General features: G+C 41.4%; 1 protein-coding gene across 1 annotated transcript in view; it reads right to left on the bottom strand.

Moving 5' to 3' along the window:
• Positions 1–25,123, bottom strand: part of SMPX (small muscle protein X-linked) — a 52,013-nt gene that overhangs the window by 4,979 nt on the left and 21,911 nt on the right. The gene's annotated exons all lie outside the window — the stretch shown is intronic.

Below are 25,123 nucleotides of genomic sequence, written 5' to 3'. Positions count from 1 at the left end.
CTTTCTATGTGGGATGCCTACCACAGCGTGGCTTGACAAGCAGTGCCACGTCCGCGCCTGGGATCCAAATGCAAACCGCGGGCCGCCGAGAAGCGGAACGTGCGAACTTAACCGCTGCACCACCGGGCTGGCCCCTAGGCCTCCCTGTTTCTCAAGGGGCCACTGACTTCACTGGAGAAACACTGACCCAAGACTTCCCTAGCAAAGCAGCGCTCAAGAATACCCAGAGGTAGACAAAGTGGTAAACAAGTCGAGGAGACTGCTGTCTTAACCAAGAGGTTCTCAGAGTTTCCAAAGATTGGGCAAAACCCTTCTGTGTTGTTTAGGCCTGAGTATTCGAGGCCAAGAGACAATGGTGCTTACATCAGAAATACCAGAATCTTCATAGAACCATCTGGCAACGGTCTGTGGCAGCCAGGGGTTCTGGAACATCCAAATGGAAAACTAATTTCTTAACATAAAGTTAACAGAAACTATGAAATAAATACAGGCCTCCCTGTCTGTCTGCAATAAGCCATCGTGAAAAGCATATTGTCATGGGGATCACCTTAGAGCTTATTGACTTTGTTTTTACAGTTTAACAATGATGGTACCGAGTGGTCCAAAGACTCAGGATTCAAGTAAAAATCTGGCTTTTGATGTACCATCAGGCAAAAATAGAACTATAAAGCTTTATCACCTTATAAAATAGTAAAACTATTTTCAAAAATGAATGCAACTAGAGTTTTAGAATTGTTCCTCCTTTTGGAAATTAGGGAATTAAAATCCAGAGAGGTTGAGTCACTTGTCCTAGGTCACACAGCTAGTTAATGGCTGGTCCAGGATTAAATGCCTGTCTGGAGCTCTTTCCCCTACACTAAACTTTTTTTTGAAACTCGTGTAAAATGGGCATAAGTAATCTGCACGTATTGACAGTATTAGAGGCACCTTGCATGAACAATGATGCATAGAAATATATCTGCAGTGTATCAATAATTTGACTTAATAAACATTCTTGTACTTGTTCTAATGAACACCAAAATTTAATTTAAAAAATTTCTTGCCTTCTTGGAATTTAGCAGGATTTCTTTTTCATGTATTTTTTTTACTTAGGTTTTTATTCCACTTGATGTGAAAGATCAATTTTATTTTTTTCAGACAGAAAGCCTTTTTAAAAAATATTTTTTATAGAGTGAAATGCACAAATCTTAAGTGAACAGCTTGATGAATTTTTTTATGTATGTATATACCCACGTATGGCTTTCATTTTTACACAGCTCTTAAATACTACCAGATACACAAGCACATCCTCAAGGTTTTGTTTGTTCATTTGAGAAATACTAGTTCTAAGAGATGATAAAACAAGTTTCACTTTTGAAAGAAGGGGAGGGGAGGGAAAAAAAGAAACTTTCTATGGTCAGATAAATTGAGAAATACTTTTCTTAGTTTTCTTAGTTTTATTTTCTTAGTTTTAGGGCTCCTCGGAGCTTTAAATATACAAATATAGATTGTATGGATTCAGTGTGAGGATGATATCATGTAGCATTTTCAAGATTTACTTGATTACTGAGCCATTTTTCCAGTTTCTACTGTCTGTATTCTTTTTTCATTTATCATTCATTGTATCACAAATAGTATTTCACAATAGTATTTCATCAGGGGAAACTCCAGAGTTTACTTCATTGTAATCCTATTATTGGACACACGTTCTTAATCAATTCTGCTATCATAAATGAACAAAACTTTTTCCACATGAATATTTTCTTTAGGATGTCTTCTATCAAGGCCAGCCGGGTTAGGGGACATATAAATCCACAATGGCTGGAGCTTTCTCCATTTACTAAGCCCGACACCCTCATCATCTAGGTTAGCGTAGTGCCTGCTGTACAGAAGAAACTCAGTGTCTGCTGAGGGAATAAGTGAATGTCTGTTTCATGATCAGTTTCGCACTCATCTTTGTGAATATTATAAGAGGAAAATGGTAATAACTTTTTTGCATTGAGTACCCCTTTGATTACTAGAGAGGCTGCACATTTTCTCATGCTTCTCTACTAATTACAAATCCACTTTTGAGAATAGTCAGTTCATTTCCTTTATTTATCTATTAAGGTGTTAGTGTTTTGCTTCCCAATTTGCATGGCCTCTTTATATAATTGTACATTTCATGCAAAACAATATTCTTGATAGAGTTTTCTATTTAATGTTTGTTTTTTCAAGTACAGAAAATTAATTAGCAAGGTTTTGAGGGATGATTTTGATGGCTCTTACTTCTTTAAAAAGCTATCTAAGGAAGCTTAATCAGTGACTTCACTTTTTTCCCCAAATCATTCCAACCATTATTTTAAAAGTTAGTTACAGCCAAATTCTATCTTTTTTGTGCGTGCTGAGGAAGTTTCACCCTGAGCTAACATCTGTGCCAATCTTCCTCTATTTTGTATGTGGGTCACTGCCACAGCATGGCCACTGCCAAGTGGTGTAGGTCAACACTCGGGAACCAAACTCAGGCCACTGAAGCAGAGCAGGCTGAACTTAACCACTAGGCCATGGGGCTGGCCCAACAAATCCTACCTTTTGAAGCCATCATCAAAGGACTTTAATTTTGTCATCTTAAAAGTGATAAGAGGTCAAAAACGAAGGATATTCATGGAAAGGAAGGAAGCATCACTTTGGAGATTTGGGGTTTTGTTTATTGGCTATTGTAAATCATGCCCAAATTTGTGGGGTGGGGCTTTTTAACCACCCAGAACAGGAGCTCAAACTTGGCTGCTCATTAGAACCACCTGGGGAGTTTTTAAAAATCCCAAGGCTCAGGCTGCCCCAGACTAATGACATCAGAGTCTCTAGGGGTGGGATCAATATTTTTTGAAGCTCTCCAGGCCTCTGATGCGCAGCCAAGGTAGAGAACCACTGGCCTAGGAGCATTTGTCAGACTTTACTGTCCATAGGAGGCACCTGGGGATCTTGTTAAACTGCAGATTTTGACTCAGGAGGTCTGTGCCGGGCATGAGGTTGTGCATTGCTAGAAAGCCCCCAAAGGATGCTGTTGTTGTTGGTTCATGGACCACACTTTGAGAATCAAGGGTCTAGAGCAGTGGTTCTCAATGGGGGGTGGGGTGGGTATTTTACCCCCTCAGTGGACATTTGGCAATACGTGGAGACATTTTTGGTTATTACAACCAAGAGGAGGAGGTGCCACTGGCATCTGATGGGTAGAGGCCAGGAATGCTCTAGGCATCCTACAGTGCCCAGGACAGCCCCCACCCCAAAGAGTTATCCAGCCCAAACGTCAGTAGTGCTGAGGTTGAGAAATACTCAGTGAAAGAAATGTACCATGAAAGAAAATTATCCTAAACCTGAGCTGGGACAGCTGTGTGCTCTGGTGTGATGGGTGGTCCCTTCTGGGAAGCATTTCTGATAAAACATGAGTGATTTTCTGATCAACTTTAATGAGATTAAGAGCCCCTTCTGGGAAATTAGATTTACCTGCCTCGCTAAATTAGCCTTGTAACAGAGTTTAATGACCACTTGTACCTGGTCTAACAATGTTAGCTAACCACATTTTTTCCTATTCCAAGTTTTTGAACTGGCTTTTCGAAGCCTCTTTAAGCAACTTTGAAACAAAGCTTTGACATGTGCTTGCAGTCAGTTCATCAGAGAAATTGCTTTAGCACCCTTTGCCTTGCCGGCCTCCAAGTGTCTCCCAAGTGGGACCCTGTCTATACATTCAGCTGTTTACAGAGTGCCTGCTGTGGAGACGTTTTAGCACAGACAGCCTTCAGATCCCAGCTCTCCTTCTTCCTAGCTGTGTCACCTTGGGCAAGTGTTCTTCTGAAGGACAGGAAAATAATAGTATCAAGCTCACAGGATTGCTGTGATGATAATATATTAAAGAATTTAGCAGAATGCCTCCCACATAGTAGATGCTCAATAAATGTGCACTATTACTATTATTCTGAGACAAAGACCCACAAAAAGCTTATAAGTTGACACATCCCTGCCTCCCACTCTGCCTTCCAAGCAAGATTCAGTCTTTGTCATCTTGGCTTCAAACTCTTTGTGGTGCCGCTGGTTGGTGGAAGTCTAAATGGATTGAGAGAAGAATTGAAAGGAGTGAATTGAGTGGAAATTACAGAAAAAAAGAAAGGCTGGGGCAATCAGTGCTTAACTAGATTTGGGAGAAAGAATGGAGAGATTTGGGGTAAGAAGTCCGTAGGATGAAGGAATCTTGGGCTGATAATGAATCAAGAGAATTTTTAGGTAGTTTTATGTGTGTTTTACAATGTAAGTCTCTCTTAAGTAAAGATTTGCATTCCTTTTTGAGGCCATGTTTGGTGATTGATTTATGTTTCTTTTGGATGAAGTTCTGTGCTCAAATGGTCTTAAAGATGGAAACCAGACTCTGGTTTTATTTTGGTTACATTATATGCCACAAAATGTATTAGGAGCTATGGATACACTAGCAGACAAGTTATCCCCCTTCATGGAACTCAACATCTAGAAGGAAAGTCGGACAATAAAATAAGTGATGGCAATCCACTCCTCCCTTGTGATGGGTGCTGCTGTGATGGAACAAACACAGGAAGCTGAGGATGTTCTATCCAGTTTAAGGGGCTATAAAGAGGCTTTTCAGAAACAGTATTAAACTGAGGCCTGAATGATGGGTAGGAGTTAGTCAGCTAATGGGTAGAGGAGGAGAGAGAGATTGGAGAAGAATATTCTGAGCGTATGTAAAGGCCTAGAGTTAGTATGACACCTCCATGAACTGTGAGAAGTTCACTAGGGTTGGAGCAAGGAATTCCCTGGGTGGGCAGAAATGCAAGATGGGAAAAACCTGGTGAGTCTGAGCCAGCTAATGCAGGCCCTAAGGGTAATGGGGAGCCACTGAAGGATGTTTAGCAGGGCAGTGACATTATCACTCTTGTATTTTTTCTTTTTTTAGAAAGATCTATTAACTGCAGGGCTCTGGCAACTGAAAACAAGCAAGAGAAGGCTTTAAGGAGTGAAGTGCACAGATCACTTTGACAGCTGTGGACCATTAATGCTCCAATTGTTCAGAGAGGTCACCTGTGTGACAGCAACAAGAATGGCAGATGAATGGAGTTTACAAAGCTTCTTTCAAGGTGGAGAGAGGGGTCAAACATATCAGAAACTCATAGCACTTGTCCAAGGGCTCTTGCCTGAGGATGAGAAAGGCGGTCCCTCACCATTAGCAAAGGCCCAGGGGCTCCTGACTGAAGCACTTCAGCTCCAGATCTCAGACTTCTGTCAAGGACTTAGGAAAATTCCCACGGGCCTCACAAACGTTACTTGGAGAACTAAATACTAGACAAATCACAAGTGACCACAGGCTACCGGGCAGGCAGTGAGAACTCATCCTGAGCACTCACCTGTCAATTCGCAGTATTTTGTGGGCTAGGAAGAATCTGAGCTTACAGAAAATAGAAATGGACAGTCTCTCCGATCCCATGGCTTGATTTATTGAACAGGCGAAATAAGCCTTGGGAGGGAAAGAGATCCGTTCCTAACGAGTTAACCATTAATAAAGCCCTGCTATAAATGGAACTCAGGAGAGAGGGTAGCTTGTCAGAGGGCAAAGGAGTGGGCCCCATTAGACAAAATAGGTCAGGCAAGGAGAAAGCCCTCATGTCTCCTGACTAGTTATGTTGATCAGCGATGACAGCCCTTGTTTTTTAACTGATTGAAAAGGGATAGAGAATATACAAGAAGTTTCTTTCTTGTTGTTGCCTTTCTTAGAAGATGGCTGTTTCAAAGAGGATCCTGAAAAGAACTGAAAATATTTATCACAGTTTTGAGTTTTGTGCTAAAAAATCTGTGTGTGGGTGTGTGTGCGTGTGTTTGTGTGTGTGTCTTCAGAAACATACATTTTTACAGAAAAAAGTTCTGTGCTGCTCCTAAGGAGTCCCTGCGGCTGGATTACTGTCTTTCATCTGGGATTAGTGACACAGCAACTCCTGGGGAGGGTGGCCCTTCCATTGGTTTGATTTTTGGTGATACTCTCTGCTTTTTTCCTGTTGTTCTTGTTTTCACCCTCAGAAATCAAGAGAGCAGGAAAACCATCATAATATGAGAACGAGCCGAGGAGAGAGAGCAGTGTGCAAAAGCTAACATTTATCCATCAAACACTAGATTTTTAGTTGACTTTGAGATTTGCCCTCCCTAAGAGGTTCTGCCTTCTTCCCCCTCTTCCCTTCTTCCTCCTCCCTAATGACTCGAGGAAGTGAAGAAAAACCTTTCCGGAGTGCTCAGAGCATGCACTTTGCTTATATGTTGGCTGGTTTCTAAAGGTTTTTGCTGTTAAAAACATCAGGGAAACTGGCTTCACATTTGGAAATAATCTTTCTAATTTCCCCAAAGGTAAACAACATTTTGTGTTTTAAATACATATAAGAAATTGTGGGTGGTGAGGATCAGTGGGGTTGAAAGAAAAGCAAAGACTTGGTAAATGTTAAGGCTGTGTGACTTTGGGCAAATCTCACTTTTCTGGACCTCAGTTTTCTCTTTGGTAAAAAAAGAGGAGTAGACTGCTGTTGTAGGCATCCTCCCAGATGGTCCCCAGTGAGTCCTGCCTCCTGGTATTCATACCCTTGTATAGTCCCCTCCAACACCGAATAGGGCTGACTTGAGTAATCAATAGCATATTACAGAAATGATGGAGTGTGACTTCCAAGGCTAGGTCATAAAAGCCATTGTGGCTTCCGCCTTGCTCTCTCTTGGATCATTGGCTCTGGGGAAGCCAGCTGCCATGTTGTGAGGGCACTCAAGCAATCCAATGGCGAGGTCCACATGGGAAGGCACCAAGGCCTCCTGATAAGAGTCATCACCAACTAGCAAGTAGCATGAGTGCACCATCTTGAAAGTGGATCTTCCAATCTTAGTCAAGCCTTTAGATTACCGCAGTCTCAGCTGACATCTTGACTGCAAACTCATGAGGGACCCAGGCCAGAACCACCCAGCTGAGCCACTTCTGAATTCCTGACCCACAAAAACTCTGAGATAATATTTATTATTGTTTTAAGCTGCTAGGTTTGGGGTAATTTGTTACACAGCAACATATAACTACTATAGCTGCCTTAGACCAAGTCCAGCTCTTATGTTTTATGTGTCAATAAATAGGTGTTACTGGCATCACGAAACACTGGCATTTCTGTTATGTCAAAAACCAGATCCTAGCTGCAGGGTAGGACCACAGTGCTCTCAGCATTTCTGAAATGGTGACTAGCCAGACTCTAGAGACCTGACATCCTGAGAACTCATGGATTCAACTTTGTGGGAGCAGGCCAACATAGCTGGCTGACCTTGAACCAAAGTTTACAATGCAACAGTTCAGCACCCAGCAATTAGTCCTTAGCACATCATACTGAAAACATAATCTACTTATGTTTACACCCAGAGACTGAACTTGTTAAAAGAAACTCCAGTGGACTGGGCACTTGGACTCTCCTCTTAATGAATCGCTCCAAAGGGTGCAACTGGGATTATTTGGAGGGACCAGCAGCACTGGCAGTTTTTAGAGTGAGATGAATTGGCATAGGGGTTAAAAATTGCTGAGTTCATGGTTAAACCCAAGTGACTCTCCAGGGTTGTGGACATAACAGGAAAGCAGGGAGTATAGAGAGGACCTACTGGGTTGGGTCTTAGTTAAACTAAGTGACACTGATGGTCCCCTGACCTATGAGAATATGACTCTACATATTGCTGGCTAGAGACATGTCATGACACTGACAAGGCACAGCACACTCACTAGTGGGGACCAGAGTGTCTACAGCTCCTTCTAAGCCCAATACGGCTATTGTTCTGGACTCACACGGCAGTCTAGATAACTCAGTATCTCTTCCCCATGTCCTATCCTAAACGGAGGCTGTGGCTCACCACCGGATCACCCTATGAATAAGTGTACATCTATGCTGCATGGCTTTCCAAGAATGCTTGGCTGTTTTCCACATTTAGAGACTCTGATCCCAATGACCTTGACATTCAACCAAAGAAACACTTTTCCAAGCAAGAAGGATTTTAGTCTGATTTGTCCAAGGAGGATATGAGAAACATCCTCTCAGTCCTTCTGACCCAAGCTGCACATTAGACTCACCTGAGGGTCTTGCTAAACATACTCCTCCCTCAAAGAATTAATTGGTCAGGCAAGTCCAGGTGATCCTAGTGTGCACTCAGGATTGAGGACCATGGGTCCAACTGTATCCAGCAATTTGCTGCTGCCTGACTCCAGGACTAAGATAACTAGAATAAAAGTAAATGATTCTCACTCAAAACCCAAGGCTGGACAACTCAGTTGTTCAGAAACTGGCTTCAGTTCTTATGTCATAATATTTGAGAAAAGCTATACAACTGCCCCTCAATTAGTCAAGTAGCTGTGATCTGGTCCTGTCTTGTAGTGGACTTGAAAAGTGTTCGCATTTAGAACCTCCGTTGTTTTTTACTTCTACTACTTGGACATCCATAACAGTATGTTTGAATGAAGACTATCAAACCTGGCTTTCTGGTCTCTGCATATATTTGAAACTTGACAGGGCCTTCCTTAGAAATATTTCTATAGATATTGGAAAAATGAATCTTCTTCTTTCCTCCCAATCATTGCATCCAGGGATCTCCTTGTATTATGTCTTACAGCTGCATGTGAATCTACAATTATCTCATAAAAAGTTGAACCAAAAAGAAAACCAGGTAGTGGGCTGGATTTTGCCCATGGGCCCTGATTTGCCAACCCTTGGATTGTAGCAGTGTCAGAACTTAATAAACAGTTACAGGAATTAATATTGTGTCAGTGAGAGCAACAAAAACAACATGATCATCTCAATAGATGCAGAGAAGGCATTTGACAAGATCCAACAGCCATTTATGATAAAAACTCTGAACAAAATGGGCATAGAAGGAAACTATCTCAACATAATAAGGCCATATATGACAAACCCATAGCCAACATCATATTCAATGGGCAAAGACTGAACGCCATCCCCCTGGAAACAGGAACGAGACAAGGATGCCCTCTATCACCACTCTTATTTAACATAGTACTGGAGGTCCTGGCCAGAGCAATAAGGCAAGAAAAAGGAATAAAAGGAATCCAAATAGGGAGGGAAGAAGTGAAACTCTTGCTGTTTGCAGGTGACATGATCTTATATATAGAAAACCCCAAAGAATCCATTGGAAAACTCTTAGAAGTAATCAACAACTACAGCAAAGTTGCAGGGTACCAAATCAATCTGCATAAATCAGTAGCATTTCTATACTCCAATAACGAACTAACAGAAAAAGAACTGAAGAACACAATACCATTCACAATCTCAACAAAAAGAATAAAATACCTTGGGGTAAATTTAACTAAGGAAATGAAGGACCTATATAATGAAAATTACAAGGCCTTTCTGAGAGAATTGGATGACGACATAAGGAGATGGAAAGACATTCCATGTACATGGATTGGAAGAATAAACATAGTTAAAATGTCCGTTCTACCTAAAGCAATCTACAGATTCAACGCCATCCCAATCAGAATCCCAATGACATTCTTTACAGAATTAGAACAAAGAATCCTAAAATTCATATGGGGCAACAAAAGACCCCGAATTTCTAAAGCAATCCTGAGAAAAAAGAACAAAACGGGAGGCATCACAATCCCTGACTTCAAAACATACTACAAAGCTACAGTAATCAAAACAGCATGGTACTGGTACAAAAACAGGTGCACAGATCAATGGAACAGAATTGAAAGCCCAGAAATAAAACCACACATCTATGGACAACTTATCTTTGACAAAGGAGCTGAGGGCATACAACGGAGAAAAGAAAGTCTTTTCAACAAATGGTGCTGGGAAAACTGGAAAGCCAGATGTAAAAGAATGAAAATTGACCATTCTTTTTCACCATTCACCAAAATAAACTCAAAATGGATCAAAGACCTAAAGGTGAGACCTGAAACCATAAGGCTTCTAGAAGAAAATGTAGGCAGTACACTCTTTGATATCAGTATTAAAAGGATCTTTTCAGACACCATGCCTTCTCAGAGAAGGGAAACAATAGAAAGAATAAACAAATGGGACTTCATCAGACTAAAGAGTTTCTTCAAGGCAAATGAAAACAGGATTGAAACAAAAAAACAACCCACTAACTGGGAAAAAATATTTGCAAGTCATATATCTGACAAAGGCTTAATATCCATAATATATAAAGAACTCTCACAACTCAACAACAAAAAATCAAACAACCCAATCAAAAAATGGGCTGGAGACATGAACAGACATTTCTCCAAAGAAGATATACGGATGGCCAACAGGCACATGAAAAGATGCTCATCATCGCTGATCATCAGGGAAATGCAAATCAAAACTACACTAAGATATCACCTCACACCCATTAGAATGACAAAAATATCTAAAACTAATAGTAACAAATGTTGGAGAGGTTGTGGAGAAAAAGGAACCCTCATACACTGCTGGTGGGAATGCAAACTGGTGCAGCCACTATGGAAAACAGTATGGAGATTCCTCAAAAAATTAAAAATAGAACTACCATACGATCCAGCCATCCCACTACTGGGTATTTATCCAAAGAGCTGGAAGTCAGCAATCCCAAAAGTCCTATGCACCCCAATGTTCATTGCAGCACTGTTTACAATAGCCAAGACGTGGAAGCAACCTAAGTGCCCATCAGCAGACGAATGGATAAAGAAGATATGGTACATATATACAATGGAATACTACTCAGCTGCAAAACAGAACAAAATCATTCCATTTGCAATAACATGGATGGACCTTGAGGGAATTATGTTAAGTGAAATAAGCCAGCGAGAGAAGGATAATCTGTGTATGACTCCACTCATATGAGGAATTTAAAAATATGGACTAAGAACAGTTTAGTGGATACCAGGGGAAAGGTGGGGTGGGGGGTGGGCACAAAGGGTGAAGTGGTGCACCTACAACATGACTGACAAACATTAATGTACAACTGAAATTTCACAAGATTGTAACCTATCATTAACTCAATAAAAAAAATAAAAAAAATAAAAATATTGTGTCAGTGAGGTTAAGTGACTGGTAGGTAGGTTGATGCCACTGGCAGAATTCCTCATCTGTTATATTAAGATTGTCCCTCAGAATTTACACAGCACCTTTCACCCCCATGGAGCTTATCCTATCTGCCACAGGGAGAGTCAACCTGGGGCAATGGTTAAGAGTCAGCCAGCCTGGATTTGAATCCTGGCTGCCCCACTGTCTAGTTGTGCCACCTTAGGGGAAGTCATATAACTTCTCTCTTCCTCAGTTTCCTTGCCTGTAAAATGGAGCTCTTATGTATACTAACTCATTTAAGAATCACAAGGTAAAGTGCTTGGGACAGTGCCTGGCCCTTGGAAGCACTATTATAAGCTTTCATTGATGCTTTGTATGTCTGAATTTCAGCAAATAAATTTGACCAAGTCGCTAACCATACCTTTGGATCCTAGCTATAAAACTGTGGACTAGGTAATGGGATAGTTAGGGGATTTTGAATGTCAAGACCTAAACAATCTAGATTGATGGCTCTAGGTCAGTGGTTCTCAAAGTGTGGTCCCCAAACCAGCAGCAGCAGCCTGGGAGAATCTGTCAGAAATACAAATTCTCTGGCCCACTCCAGACCTACTGAATCAGGAGCTCTGGGCGTGGGGCCCAGAAACCTTCAAGAAGCCCTCTAGATGATGCTGCTGCCTGAGAAAGTTTGAGGACCACCACTCTAGGCCAATCGAAGGAGTTTCCATTGCTGTAGCCCACAGGATGCTGTCCTTGGTGCTGCCTTGCCCCCACTCTCCTCAAGATCTCAGTTAAAGAGAGGAGCAAGTTTATTCTCAAACTAGCAGATCAGACATGCAAAGCCAGGCTGGAGGAATAACTACAGTATTGGATGCTAGAATGTGGACCTGAAATGATCTCAGTCAGTTGGAAGTGCCAGCCAAAATTCACAAAGTTGTTTTGATTTTTAATAGAGATAGCTTCATTTTTGCCTAGCACAAGTTTCTAACTTAAGTTTCTTGGTATTTTAACTCCTACGTGTTCAGTGAGGTTGTCAGTGGTGATGCAGGTATCCAGGCACTGTGTTCCTAGTTAGCACTGTGTTCCTAGTTAGCACCGTGGCTAAGACTGCAGGATTGCAGCAGGTTGACCCCAAGTACAGGAGTGAAGCCCTGGCTATCACCTCTTGGCATTACATAATTTGATTACCTAGTGAGAAAGGGTGCCACCCAGGAGGGAAAACCAAATTTGGAGTCAATTATGAAGGGATGGCAGTGAGATGGTGAGGAGGTTCAGGAGCCATTCTAATGCAGTTGCAGTTGCCATCTGTGCTGGTCCCCGAGCATTATCAGCTGTTTTGTCTTATCTGGGCCACGCACTCTTCTCCCCACGCACTGGGAGTCCCTGCCAGCCAGGGGCTCTGAGACCAGCTCCGTTGGTGGTGGGTCCTGCTCCTGGCAATGGAAGCAGGTCTATAATTGGCCCATAATTGGATTGGATTTGGCTCAGAATGACTCCCATGCTCTCTCTCCCCTGACAGATAACCAGCAGTAAACTTTGTATATGATTCTGCAGGGAGTCTGGATGCCATTTCTCCGTTGTTGGTGACAATGGAGAGCCTTCCAGAAGAGTTGACCTTTAGGGTGATTATTTGGGGGCATCTTAAAGTAAAAGTTTCCCCAGGTACATTCATTTGCTACCTGGTCTTTCTGAAATTAAAGACATTTCAACCTGAGTTTCAAATCTGGAATCAAATCTGTGTGTGTGTGTGTGTGTGTGTGTGTGTGTGTGTGTGTGTGTGTGTGGCATGTTTATATGTATATAAAGGACACTGTGATTTTTAAAAATTAGGCACCAAAAACCCAGTAAACAGAGATGGAAATTGAGATAGTACATTTCCTTTGAAATATGCCTATAGATAGATGTGGGTAGATGAATCCTAGCTATCTTTTTACGTCAGTGAGAAAAGTCCTTCCGGCTGTAAGCACCACCATTATCTGTTCAATTCTGGCCCACAGCATGGGTTGTAAGTAACCCCTCCTCAGCACCTACTGCAGACTGCCTGGTCATTCTACTTTCTGATTAAAAGGGATCACACCCATTTTCTATAGATGGACTTAATCAGGCTTAATTAATAGTCTTAAAATGAACTTTCTCTGGAGGGAGATGATGATATATCTCACAATCTTCCACCCTGTATGAAGTTGGAAGTTACGTAAGACTAAATTGCAAATTCAATTCCTGCCTACCTGTCTCACAGAACTGTTGTGAACCTTGAAAGAGAGAATGAACATGAAAGTACTTTGGAATTCTCAAAATCAAGTGCAAGGGCATGTTAATATTATTGCTACTATTAGCCTCTAGTTAAAAGATATGATTTGGTTTTTGCCATAAAACCCCAAATAAGCTTCTCTTTCCTCATTGCCTGGCTTGTGATACCCCTCCCCTTTAAGTGGCCATTTCACAAAGTCTCCAAGCTGCCATGTTATTTGGCACCTGTACTTATAACTGGCTGCCTACCTGTTTCGCTCTTATTGCAAAGTAGACATTACTTAATTATCAGATTAAGTAATGTCAGAGAGAGGGAGGGAACCCTCCTAGACAGTAATAACAGTGGAAATTGGATGTGAATGGTGCATAGGCCAGGACAGGATGTCAGAGAGAAGGCAACCAGGGTAGTTCTGGATGTTTAGCTCGCCATAGGTCTTGTTTTAATTTCTGGACCAGACTCCAATAGTGCATACTCTGTGTACAAAAGATTGCTAAAAAGATGAGGTGCCTCTTTTTGGCCACCAAGCCCATTTGAAATACTCAGGAAAATGGTAGCTGATGCATTGTTTCATTTTTCCTTGATAGTAGCAGAGTGGTAGCTTGACTCTCCAAATATTTCTTAAACTGATTTTCTGCAGAGAAAAGTCATAAATTACAAACCAGATGCATTTACTAGTTAAAAATGGTGGAGGGGGTGCGGGTGAGCCTTTGAAGTCTCCAAAGCAAAATGAAAGTGCTCAAGTGAAATATTTGTAATTTTGCTGTCTCGAGACAAGGGCTTTGGAAGCGGGAGCTTCTGCAGGTTTTGAAAAATGGGACTGCAATGCCTCCTCTAGGAGAAAGAGGACACTTGCAGGTGAGAAATCTCCCGAACTGGCTCAAGCTCAAACGATTCAAGGTAGGTGGTGGCTGAGAAAGAGATCCTCCGGATGCTTACAAGTGCTTCAGTGAGCGCCTGTTAGTCCCAGACAGTTAATGGGTTTTCATTTTCAGTGAGCTTTTTCATAGTCCCTGGGGAAACACGCAGAGCTACTCTTTAGAGAGTATTTCAGTTAAAAATCTATCAACCCCTGCCCTGGGAAGAAAGGGGCTGAGGACAGAGGGCATGGGCAGGTTGTGGGGACAGCAAAGGGGATGAACACTTTCTGGATGCCACTTCATGCCAGGTGCTCCATCTGAGTCAACTCGCTGTCTTTATGTTCCCCTCTCAAGATTGGCATTATCATTCCTATTTATAGATGTGTCTCAGAGCAGTCAAGAGCTTGCCCAAGGTCACAAAATAACAGAGCTGGAAGTGGAGCACAGGTGTGTCTCGCTGTGTCCAGCACATCCAGTGTCCAGTGTCTTAAATTAAGTTCTTTCTAATGGTACCGTGTTATAGTTAATAATAATAATAGCTACCACTGTGTTAAGGACTTTATACACACTAGGTAATTCGGTGTTTCTCAACCTTGGCACTATGGACATTTCTTGTGGGGGGCTGTCCTGTGCACTGTGGGATGTTTAGAAGCATCCCTGGCCTCTACCTGCTACATGTCATAGTACCCACCCTGAGGTGTGACAACCAAAAATGTTTCCAAACGCTGCTGAATGTCCCTTAGGGTGGGGGGCAAAATCATCCCCATGAGGTAGGTATTTTTTTCATTTTTCAGAAGAAGAAACTGAGGCAGAGCGATTATGTCAAATCACAGACCAAGGTAATAGCAAAGGCAGGGCATGGACTTATGTCTGAATCACCTCTAAATGCTATATGCTTCAACCTTTTCAGTAGAATATCTGTTTTCCAGCATCCTATCTAGAATCTTTCGTTGTCACTTATATTCAAAGGCTGCATCTAGTTTCTTCTTCATTCCTGCTGCAGCCATTATATGCTGTCCCCTCTCACATCCTCACCCAACTAGACTGAGTTTCTTGAGGGACATTGTCTTATGTTGCTTACCTCGAAAGTAGCAGTGCCTGGCACACAGTAGGTGCACAGATGTTCACTTACTAAAGGAGTGAATTTATTCTAGTCCTTCAGTCCTTCCCATTTAAATCTAGGTCATGCTGTTAACTTACATTATGAAGAAAAAGGTTAATTCAGCCAAGGTAAATTCCAAGTAGCCCATGTACAAAATGATTAGGAAATGAAAATTAATTGAGTCTGAATAAATGGATGTTTGAACACTCAGAATTTAATAAACCCATTTGGTAAGTTTTCAGGAATTAATTGTTGCCTCTGAAACTAAAGGGCAGCCATGATTCCTATCATTTGTTTTCAAAATTGGGGATTAGGCGAGAGCTAGGCAGTAAAATGTGTATTACTTGTTAAGGATTTGGCTGGGCCTGCTGCATGCCTTCCAAGGGGGAAGGAAGTGCCACTGTCCTTTCTACAGAAGGCATCCAATGACTTTCAAGCAGTAGGACAGGCTTGCTTTCTGCTATTTTTCCAGCAGTCAAGATGAATTGTTCTGAGCAGCCTTTGTGCCACCTGCCTGGACGAAAGCGACTCCAATCTGTCGACTGCTTAATAGAAATTTCCCTCAGTGAAAAGCCAGTTGACCCACCCTGCCTGGGATTAAAGCAGCCACCACCTTGCCATCTGCATAAAGCCCTAAACCAGAGGGTGTGGAATGATCAGTTCACAGGCAGGGAGCGGTGATGAGGGAGTACAAGTTAAATGTGCAAGTCCTGATGTGCTCCTTGTGATTCCTTCTCCTTCTCAAATGCCACAATGTGTGGAGGGAGTGAAAACGAGCAGCGTTGTCACGATGCAGCCAAGCCTGATTAGACAGCCTGGAATTCATTTCCCCAGTTTTCTGCGTGGGCTGCACACAGCATGAGAGGGAATGAGAAATAAAGGCTTCATGGGTAGGAGACGGCTGCCTCATGATGACACAGAGACACCTGTCAAGCCCTCGCTCATCCCGGGAGCAAAGGCGGCTCTGCAGAGGCCTGGTGTCCCTCTGCTGCAGTTTGTCAGCACTGGGCCAGGTCCATGTCATCTCCAGCACCCCCACAATAGCTGCTGTTCTGTCCCCTCTCCTCTTCTTCCCCCTCCCCTCCTTTCCTTTTCTTCTTTGCCTTCTCTCACTCTGTCTCTCTTTCATGCTTTCTCTGATATTTACAGACAATAACCCTTCCTTTTTTTTAAGACCCTTAAAAAGAGCAAATTATTTGTGCTTCCCTGCAATGTTTTGCATGAACTTAATCCAGGTAGATACTCTGTCGGGTTCATATTTGAATCCCCAAAGCTGATATCCTCATACCTGGTGCATGTTTTATGCTTAATAAATGCTTGTTGAATGAATGAATGCATGCATGCATGAATGGATGAGTGAATGAATGAATAAATGAACAAATGAACAAATGAATAAACCAACATGTCAGAGTTGTGGTGTGACCTCTTTGTGGAGGTGACAGTTTCTGCAGTCTCTTTAGACTTTGCTTATCTTACTCTGACCTAACACAGTGAAATATTTGCAAAGCCTGGAAGACTACAACTGAAAGGACATTTGTAAAGAATGCAGTGTGTGAGGGGCCAGCCCCGTGGCATGGTGATCAAGTTCAATGTGCTCTGCTTTGGTGGCAGTGGTTCATGGGTTTGGATCCCCGGGGTGGACCTACACCCCTCGTCAGCCATGCTGTGGCAGCAACCCACATACAAAATAGAGGAAGATTGGCACAGATGTTAGCTCACGGAAAATCTTCCTCAAGAAAAAAAAAGAGAGGAAGATTGGCACAGATGTAAGTTCAGGGTGAAGGTGAATCTTCCTCCATTAAAAAAAAAAGAATTCAGTGAAGGAGAGTGACTAAAAGCACTGGCTGTAGAGTATGAGATGACAGTGTTCATCTCACCTCTGTGACTTACAAGCTGGATGACCTTGGTCAAGTTGCATAAGCTCTCTTAGCCTTCCTTCCCCCATAAATGTCATGGGCATCATAGTATATACCCCATGCAGTATGTGAAGCACAAGGTGCAGTGTGGGGCATATCATGAGCGTATAATAAATTCTAGTAATGACAATAAAAATGACGGCATTGATGTTGGTGCTGATGATTACTAATGCTTAACATTAATATTTTAAAATACTTGAGCTGCTGAGATAACCTACTGCTTTCTGACACATTTGAGATGAAAAAAAACCCCATAAAATATAGTTGTGTTTAAGGCCTAATACTATAGCTCAGGAATATTCTATATATACCATATACCATAAATATATTTAGTTTACTAATTGACAAAAGAATCATATTTAAGAGTGCTTTATTCCTGTCTCTTATTACTCTGAAGAAATTATAAATATTGGGCTATTAATTAATCTCTTTTTATTAATGTTTTGATTTCTGTACAATGCAATGCATTAATTGCTTGGAACAGGAAAATTTGCAATAAGTTGGTCCCGACATCAACCTCTCAGGTAGATAAATCAAGGTTGCTTACTCTCAGCACTACTAATATTTGGAACTGGATAATTCTTTGTTGTGGGGGGCTGTCATGGGTACTGTGGGACATTTACTAGCATCCCTAGCTTATCCCCACTAGATGACAGTAGCAGCCCATACCTCCCCCCAGTTGTGACAACTCAAACTGTCTCCAGATATTGCCTCCCCCTCAACTCCCACACCCTGGCCCCTGAGAACCACTGAGATAGGGTAATGAGTTCCATTGCATTGGGAGCAGAGCAAATGCCAGTCGTAACTGTCCTTTAGCCCATGGAAATCTGTGTGTACAGCATACAAGGTTCTACAGAATTGGGTCCTGAATCACTTCTGCCTTCCACCAAACTGGTTGGAGCAGATGTGCTTCTCTGGTCTCAGGTCTACTCCCTGAAAGCTCTCTCACCAATTCCAGCTCCCTCTTGAGAATTCACATACTAGGCCCTCAAGATCTCTGCTTTAACTTGATAACGCAAAGGCATAAAGATACCTGCACCCCTATGTTCATTGCAGCATTATACACAATAGCCAAGACTTGGAAGCAACCTAGGTGCCCATCAAGGGATGAATGGATAAAGAAGATGTGGTATTTATACACAATGGAATACTACTCAGCCATAAGAAATGATGAAATCCGGCCATTTGGGACAACATGGATGGAACTTGAGGGTATTATGCTCAGTGAAATAAGTCAGAGGGAGAAAGTCAAATACTGTATGATCTAACTCATAAGTAGAAGATAAAAACAACGACAAACAAACACATAACATTGGAGATTGGATTGGTGGTTACCACGGGGGAAGGGGGGAGGGCAAAAGGAGGGATTAGGCTCACATGTGAGGGCATGGAGTATAATTAGTTTTTGGGTGGTGAACATGATGTAATCTACACAGAATTTGAAATATATTATGATGTACATCCAAAAGCTATACAATGTTATAATCCAAAGTTACTGCAATTAAAAAAATAAAAAATAAATTTTTTAAAAATCTCCGTTTTAGCAGAAACCATCCAGGTAGCTTCTGTGTGTTGGCTGTGGAGAGGCTCTTAAAGCAACTGCCACAATCAGCTCTAAGGCTCCTCACATTCACCTTCAGAGTACTTTATGCCCACACAGGCTGTAACCAGGGCCTAGAACAATAGCCTTGCCAGGCAGGAAAACAAATGAATAAGACCTTGATGCAGTTCAGAACCACTGCAGAACTCATCTTTATCCTAACCAAGTGGGGAGCAGAAGAAAAGAAAAGAACATCACAAATCAAAAGAAATGTGGCTTCACTAGAGAGTGAAAAATCTCAGCATAAAAACATTTCCTTCAAAGACACTGAATAAAGCTTCTGTAATTGGGTCAAAGCAGGGAACATTTCAAAATTGAGGGCAAAAAATTTCCAGCAAACCACAGAGAAGACATTTGGAGAAGTTGGTTTTTTTTTTTCAAGTGTAGTTCTATGTAAAACAATAAATCAGTCCTCCATCTACTGGCAGAGGAAAAAGGTTATGAAACCATGATAAGTCAAAGACTATGAGAAATAAGTCACGTTAATTCTGAAGCCTGGAAAGCAACACAAAAAACACTCTTATGAGAAAATGTAGAGTGGAAAAAGCAAGACACAAAACTGTACAGTGCTATGAATGATGCTATGTAAGAAAAAAGTAAAAGGAGAACCAGTTCCCATTTGCTGAGTAATTACCCCATCCTAGGCACTTGCCTGGATATACTGTTTAAAATACATCTCCCTAATCCTTCACAACTACCCTATGAGGGAGATGCCATTTTCTGCTTTTTATGAAACAAAGAAACAGAGACACAGAGCCCAAAGTTGCAAAGGTAGAAGGTAATGAGACCAAGTCTTCATGACCCCAAATCTCATATTGTTAGCAACTTTGTTGTATTGTACCCCATATGTAAACCCAGGGGCAAAGACTAGAAGGGAAACTATAAAGTGAGTATTAAGCTAAAATGGTGATCTTAAAGGTGATTACTTTTTATTTCTCAGCTTCTGTTATGTTTTATAGTGTTTATGCAAATAGATTTTTAAAACTAATTACATTTTACCATTTGAAAGGGATGATATTTCCATTCATGTGTCAATTTAATCATCTGCCATTTATGTAGATATGGATTAAGTTTACTCTAAGATGATAAAGGACATGTTTCCCAAATATGTAGTTGCTAATATTGATTTGATTGCTTGATTATTGATTTCAAATCTTTCTTCTTTTTTAATATAGGCATTTACAACTATAAATTTCCCTCTAAACACTGCTTTTGCTGCATCTCACAAATTTTGGTATGTTTTATTTTCATTTCATTTGTTACAAAGTATTTTCTAATTTGCCTTGTGATTTCTTCTTTGACTCATTGGTTATTCAGGAGTGTGTTCTTTAAGTTCCATAACTTGTGAATTTCCCAAACTTCCTTCTGTTATTGATTTCAAATTTCATTCCATTGGGTCCAAGAACATACTTTACATGATTTCAATGCTTTTAAATTTATTGAGACTTGCTTTATGGTCTAACATATGGCCAGTCCTGGACAACATGCCATGTGCATTTGAGTAGAATGTGTACTCCTCTGTTATTGGGTGGAGTGTTCTATAGATGGTAGTTAGATCTAGTTGGTTTATAGTGTTGTTCAAGTCTTCTATTTCTGCTATAGACTGAATGTTTATTTCCCCCCAAAATTCATAAGTTGAAACCTATCCCCAATGTGATGGTATTAGGAGACGAGGCCTTTGGGACATGATTAGGTCATGAGGGCAGAGCCCTCATGAATAGGATTAGTGCCCTTATAAAAGAGACCCCAGAGACCTCCCTTACCCCTTCCACCACATGAGGATAGAGTACAAAGATGGCTGTCTATGAACCAGGAAGCAGGCCCTCACCAGACACAGAATCTGCTGGTGCCTTGATCTTGGACTTCCCAGGCTCCAGAACTGTGAGAGAGAAATTTCTGTTGTTTTTAAGCCACCCAGTCCATGGTATTCTGTTACAGCAGCCCAAACAGACTAAGACGATTTCCATGTTGATCTTCCGTCTAGTTGTTCTATCCATTATTGAAAGTGGGGTATTGAAGTCTCCTGCTATTATTATTGAATTGTGTATTTCTCCCTTCAATTCTGTCAGTTTTTGCTTCATGTATTTTAGAGGTCTTTTGTTAGGTGCTAAATTCACTTTTCATCAAGTGTCTAGGTACGTCAATTTGCCCTCCCGCCAACACTCTCAAAATTAGCCCTTGAATCAGCAGGAATGACCATGATGCATAATGCTTAACATTTAAGAGTAATGAACACTTTATGTTCTCCTCGATCAGAGATGGCATCTCTCTGGATGGTTGATTAGTAAATATGTCTTATCTGGACATAGATGTTCCTTGAAAAATAAAGCCAAAGAATTATTGAAAATTAAATTATTTTCTTCTGGTTTTACATGTTTTTTTTCTCCCCTTTGGAGGACTATGATCCAAACTTGACATTTTCCCCAATTTTTCAGTTTCCCAGAGGAATAACTTTATAATCAATGAATTAAAGTCAAATTTTTGAGCCCTTTACTGATCTTGGTCGAGAATGTTACCTTCAGCCCTTGAGAGAAAAACTAGTTTTGCTTTTCAAGTAGTAATCTCCCTGAGAATGCAAGGACCTGGAAAGTCTACTAGAACACATTTATAGGGGGCACCAGACTTGCTGTGGTCAGTGCACCAGTAACATTCTACAGATATGCTTTGTGTGCTCAAGATGGATCAGGTGCACCCCAGCCTTTAAGGGGTCATATCCTGGCATCATGAAGAAGATACAAACAAGAAAATCAATTCATCATTTTGGTAAGTATTGTGACAACAATAAAAAGAAGGTGCCAGGGACGGGGCAGAGTGCTGGAGGGAGAAGGCACACCTCCCCCAACAGGGCATTATAATGATTCTTTTCAAATCTACAAAATCCAGAATCAAATCAAGGCTGGTCGGCTCATGTGGGGTATGGGGAGAGACTAACAAGATCATGAGGCTGCATATGGGTATACAGGAGTTGCAGATCATTCCAACTCACTCTCACTTATTTCCCTATAGCAATGTTTCTCAAAGTATGGTCCAACACCCACTGGGGGACCTCAAAAGACTTCCTGATTCAAAAATGCAAGTGCTTTCCTCAGTTCTTAGAGAAAAATGGGGATTAACTTGATAGATTTTCACTTATATACATGGGCAAAAGCTACTAAGTGAGTTATTAAGAATCACTACAATTTAGCATTTTCCTGAAACCCTAGTTTAGTGCATAATCATGAAGTCTGGCTGCCACATAACATGTGGCCATGCTGCAATGTCCAACACAGAGAGAAGGAATGCCTGCAACTTCAGAATGACAATTTCTTGCTAGTGCTTCATCGGTCCCAGGGCTTTCAATTGCTGCTATCTTTGTGTACATTAACATAATTGTAGAATTATTCTTAGAGATTATCTTTGTTAATTACTTTTCTTGTAATTGCTGCATTGCTACCACTTTGATACTTATTTTGTTCCTCTCCAATTCTTTGTTATCACTGAGTTATTTTACCACTGGAAAAAGAGAAGAGATGGTGTGGGCAGGTTGCAGGAGCTTGTTTTGCTCTTCCCCAAAAGTCAAAGAATTATTGCCCTAGAGGAACTGTTTGGTCTCACCAGGCCAGCCCATTAATGATGCTCTGGACATTTATATGTCCAGAGGCTACTCTGAGCTTCTGTTTAAACCATTCCATTCCTACTATCTCCTTGAAATTGTCACTGACCGCAAATCATTGTGAGTTCCCCCTTTCATAAGCCATAACATTGGTTATCTCTACTGCCTACTTGTTAGTGGGTCATAAATAGCCACGGGATATCTTGAATCATTGAGCTATCTAACTCTTGAATTGTTATCTACCTTTTGAAGTATATTATTTTTATCTTTCCATCAAGATTTAAGTATCCTGAGAGCAGGGACCAAGTTGAACATCTATATATCTTAGCATGGAATAAAGAAAGTGCCCATGGTACAGACCCTAGTTACAAAGGTTCTTTACTGAGCACCTGTGGTCTGATCTGAGGGTTGAGAGGGAGCAGGAATGGGCACAGAGTCTATTGGATACTAGCTCTTAGCAGTTCTCCAGGTTCCCCAGACCCCTGTCCATGAAGTCTGAGGTGAGAAACAAGCAAATGAACTGATGGTGGCTTCTGACAGTGGACATGGGGGATTCCTAAGCATGCAACAAACAAGCAGGCATGGGAGGGTCAGAAGCCTCTTGGTTTTCAGACATTGCCACTGGTCCTGTCTCTTCATCTGGCTCCTGGACTTAAATCACCTTAATTCACCATCTGGCCACCTTAAATCACAGCCAGGAGAATCCCGAGAGGTATGTGGCTGTATGCGTGACCTTCCCTGCCCCGTGCCTATTCCAGCTTGGATTGGGGCCTCATTTACGATACTCTCATGTCTCTTAGTCTTGAGTCGGTATGTGCCGTCTCTGTGTTGCCTAATTCTGGTTCCTGATTAGGTCCAGGCCCTAAGTCCTTTGCCACAAGCCATGATTCCTGATCCTGGCTAGTCATTGGCCTTTCTGGTTCTTGTCCTGTAATGTTGTTAATCAATTTCTATGAACAGTTCTAGCCAGGACACAGGGCAAGGAAAGAATCTGAAATCCCACTTAAGAGTCGGTGCTGATCTCAGCTGGAACGAGATGCTGCTCTGTCTTATATGTCTAAAGTGTTGTAATAGTTATAACCTGGACTTTGAGCCTTGAGTCTTGTAGTTTTCACAGTGTTTGGCATTACGGACTTATTCACTCAATCTTCAAACAACAATCTGTTTGATTAAATCACTGACCAATACATGGTGAGGGTAGATGACAAAGTGGTAGCCCAAGAAGGAGGAAGTCAGTCCAACCAGTGAGGGGCTAAATGATGGCTGGTCCAGGGTATTTATTGCTTATGAGTCCACTGAATCAACTAATATTAAGAAATGCCCTCCCTCTGTAACCACAAACCACGACCATGGAAGTCTCAAAATCTGACATATTTGCAGGAGGAGAATTGACGGGTCAAAAAGCACACCAACTTAATACTTCTTCTACAAGAAAGAAAGATCATTCCTTGGCTTAAAACAATGACTGTACTCATTTGGAATTCAAATCAATTACGCTGACAACTTAGGTTTTCATATTCCTGTAGAATAAGGACAAATTGGCCTCTCTGAGGGCTTTTGCATTATTAGAATTTGTTCAGGAGAGAAGAATCACTAAAGTCTTCTCTGAGAAAATGAAAGAGCAAAAAATTTGCTCTGGATACTCTGGTACCTTTTCAATATTTTATTGAGTTGATATTGTTCCCTGTTACTGTAACCACAGATCCAAGGCTACAGAATCAACCTTGCTGCCGAGTAACACGGTAAGAACCTCTCTGAGCTAATTTTAAAACAGCATTCCTTTGAATTTTCAAAACCAAGTTCTTCTGAAACTGGAACTAGGGTTGGACTTAGGTCAACATGGATTTCATAAAAGCAAAACCCCTTAAAGTTTGCATTAAAAACTCATGTGTCTAACTGAGCAGGTTGGGTGATGATAATAAATATTACAAAAAGTTAATTTCCCTTCTCCGGCCTTTCTCACAAGAAAGTTCGGAAGCTTCATCCCAAGCATATTAGAATATTTCATCTCAGCTTGGCAATACAAGCAGGACTGAGTATAGTGATGCTCAGTCATTAATTGGTTGCATTCTGTCATAAATGATAACAAGTGCATGTAACCACCCTTCACGTCAGTTCCTGCTCATGTCGCTTTGTCCCCGTTCAGGTTCCTGGGATTCATTCTATGGTCATAGAACCCACTGTAGAAGCCCCATTGCTGTGCTTGCCTCCACCATCTATGTGAAGATGTCACCTGAACACCCACAGAGAGTGTGCAATCCATCTGGAAGGTACAGCGGAAGGAAGGGGTGAAGCAGTATAGCAAGTAGGTGAAAGCATTAACTTTGGAGTCAGACTCCCTCTTTAGGATGCACGATAGATGGGGAAAATCAGTCTCTCTATGACTCATTTCAAGAATTGGGGCCATATTGGGTATCATGGGGCTTAGCAGAAACAACGGATATAACGCTCTTCACACAGTATCTGGCACATGGTAAGTGATTAATAAATGTGTCTAGTGTTCAGCACAAAGTAGATAATAAATATTGGTTGGATAAATGAGTGAGTGGATGGATGAATGAATGAATGAATGGACAAGCAGCCGGATAAACACCTGTTTTATGTTCCCAGTATAGATTCCTCTTATCTAGACTTAAACTTCTGCTTAAGAAATAGAATAAACAGTGCATGGGGGGATTCAGTCGTGTTGGATAGAGAAGATTGCTCCCAGGGTCTCATAGGAGAAAGTGTGATGACTTTGGCCAATTCCACAAGCCCACTGCTGGCAGAATTTCCATACCAGTCCACAGG

Source organism: Equus quagga, chromosome 10, assembly GCF_021613505.1.
Source record: "Equus quagga isolate Etosha38 chromosome 10, UCLA_HA_Equagga_1.0, whole genome shotgun sequence".
Lineage (NCBI taxonomy): Eukaryota > Metazoa > Chordata > Mammalia > Perissodactyla > Equidae > Equus > Equus quagga.
The sequence above is the reverse complement of the archived record's forward strand: the minus strand, read 5'-3'. Positions and strand labels throughout refer to the sequence as shown.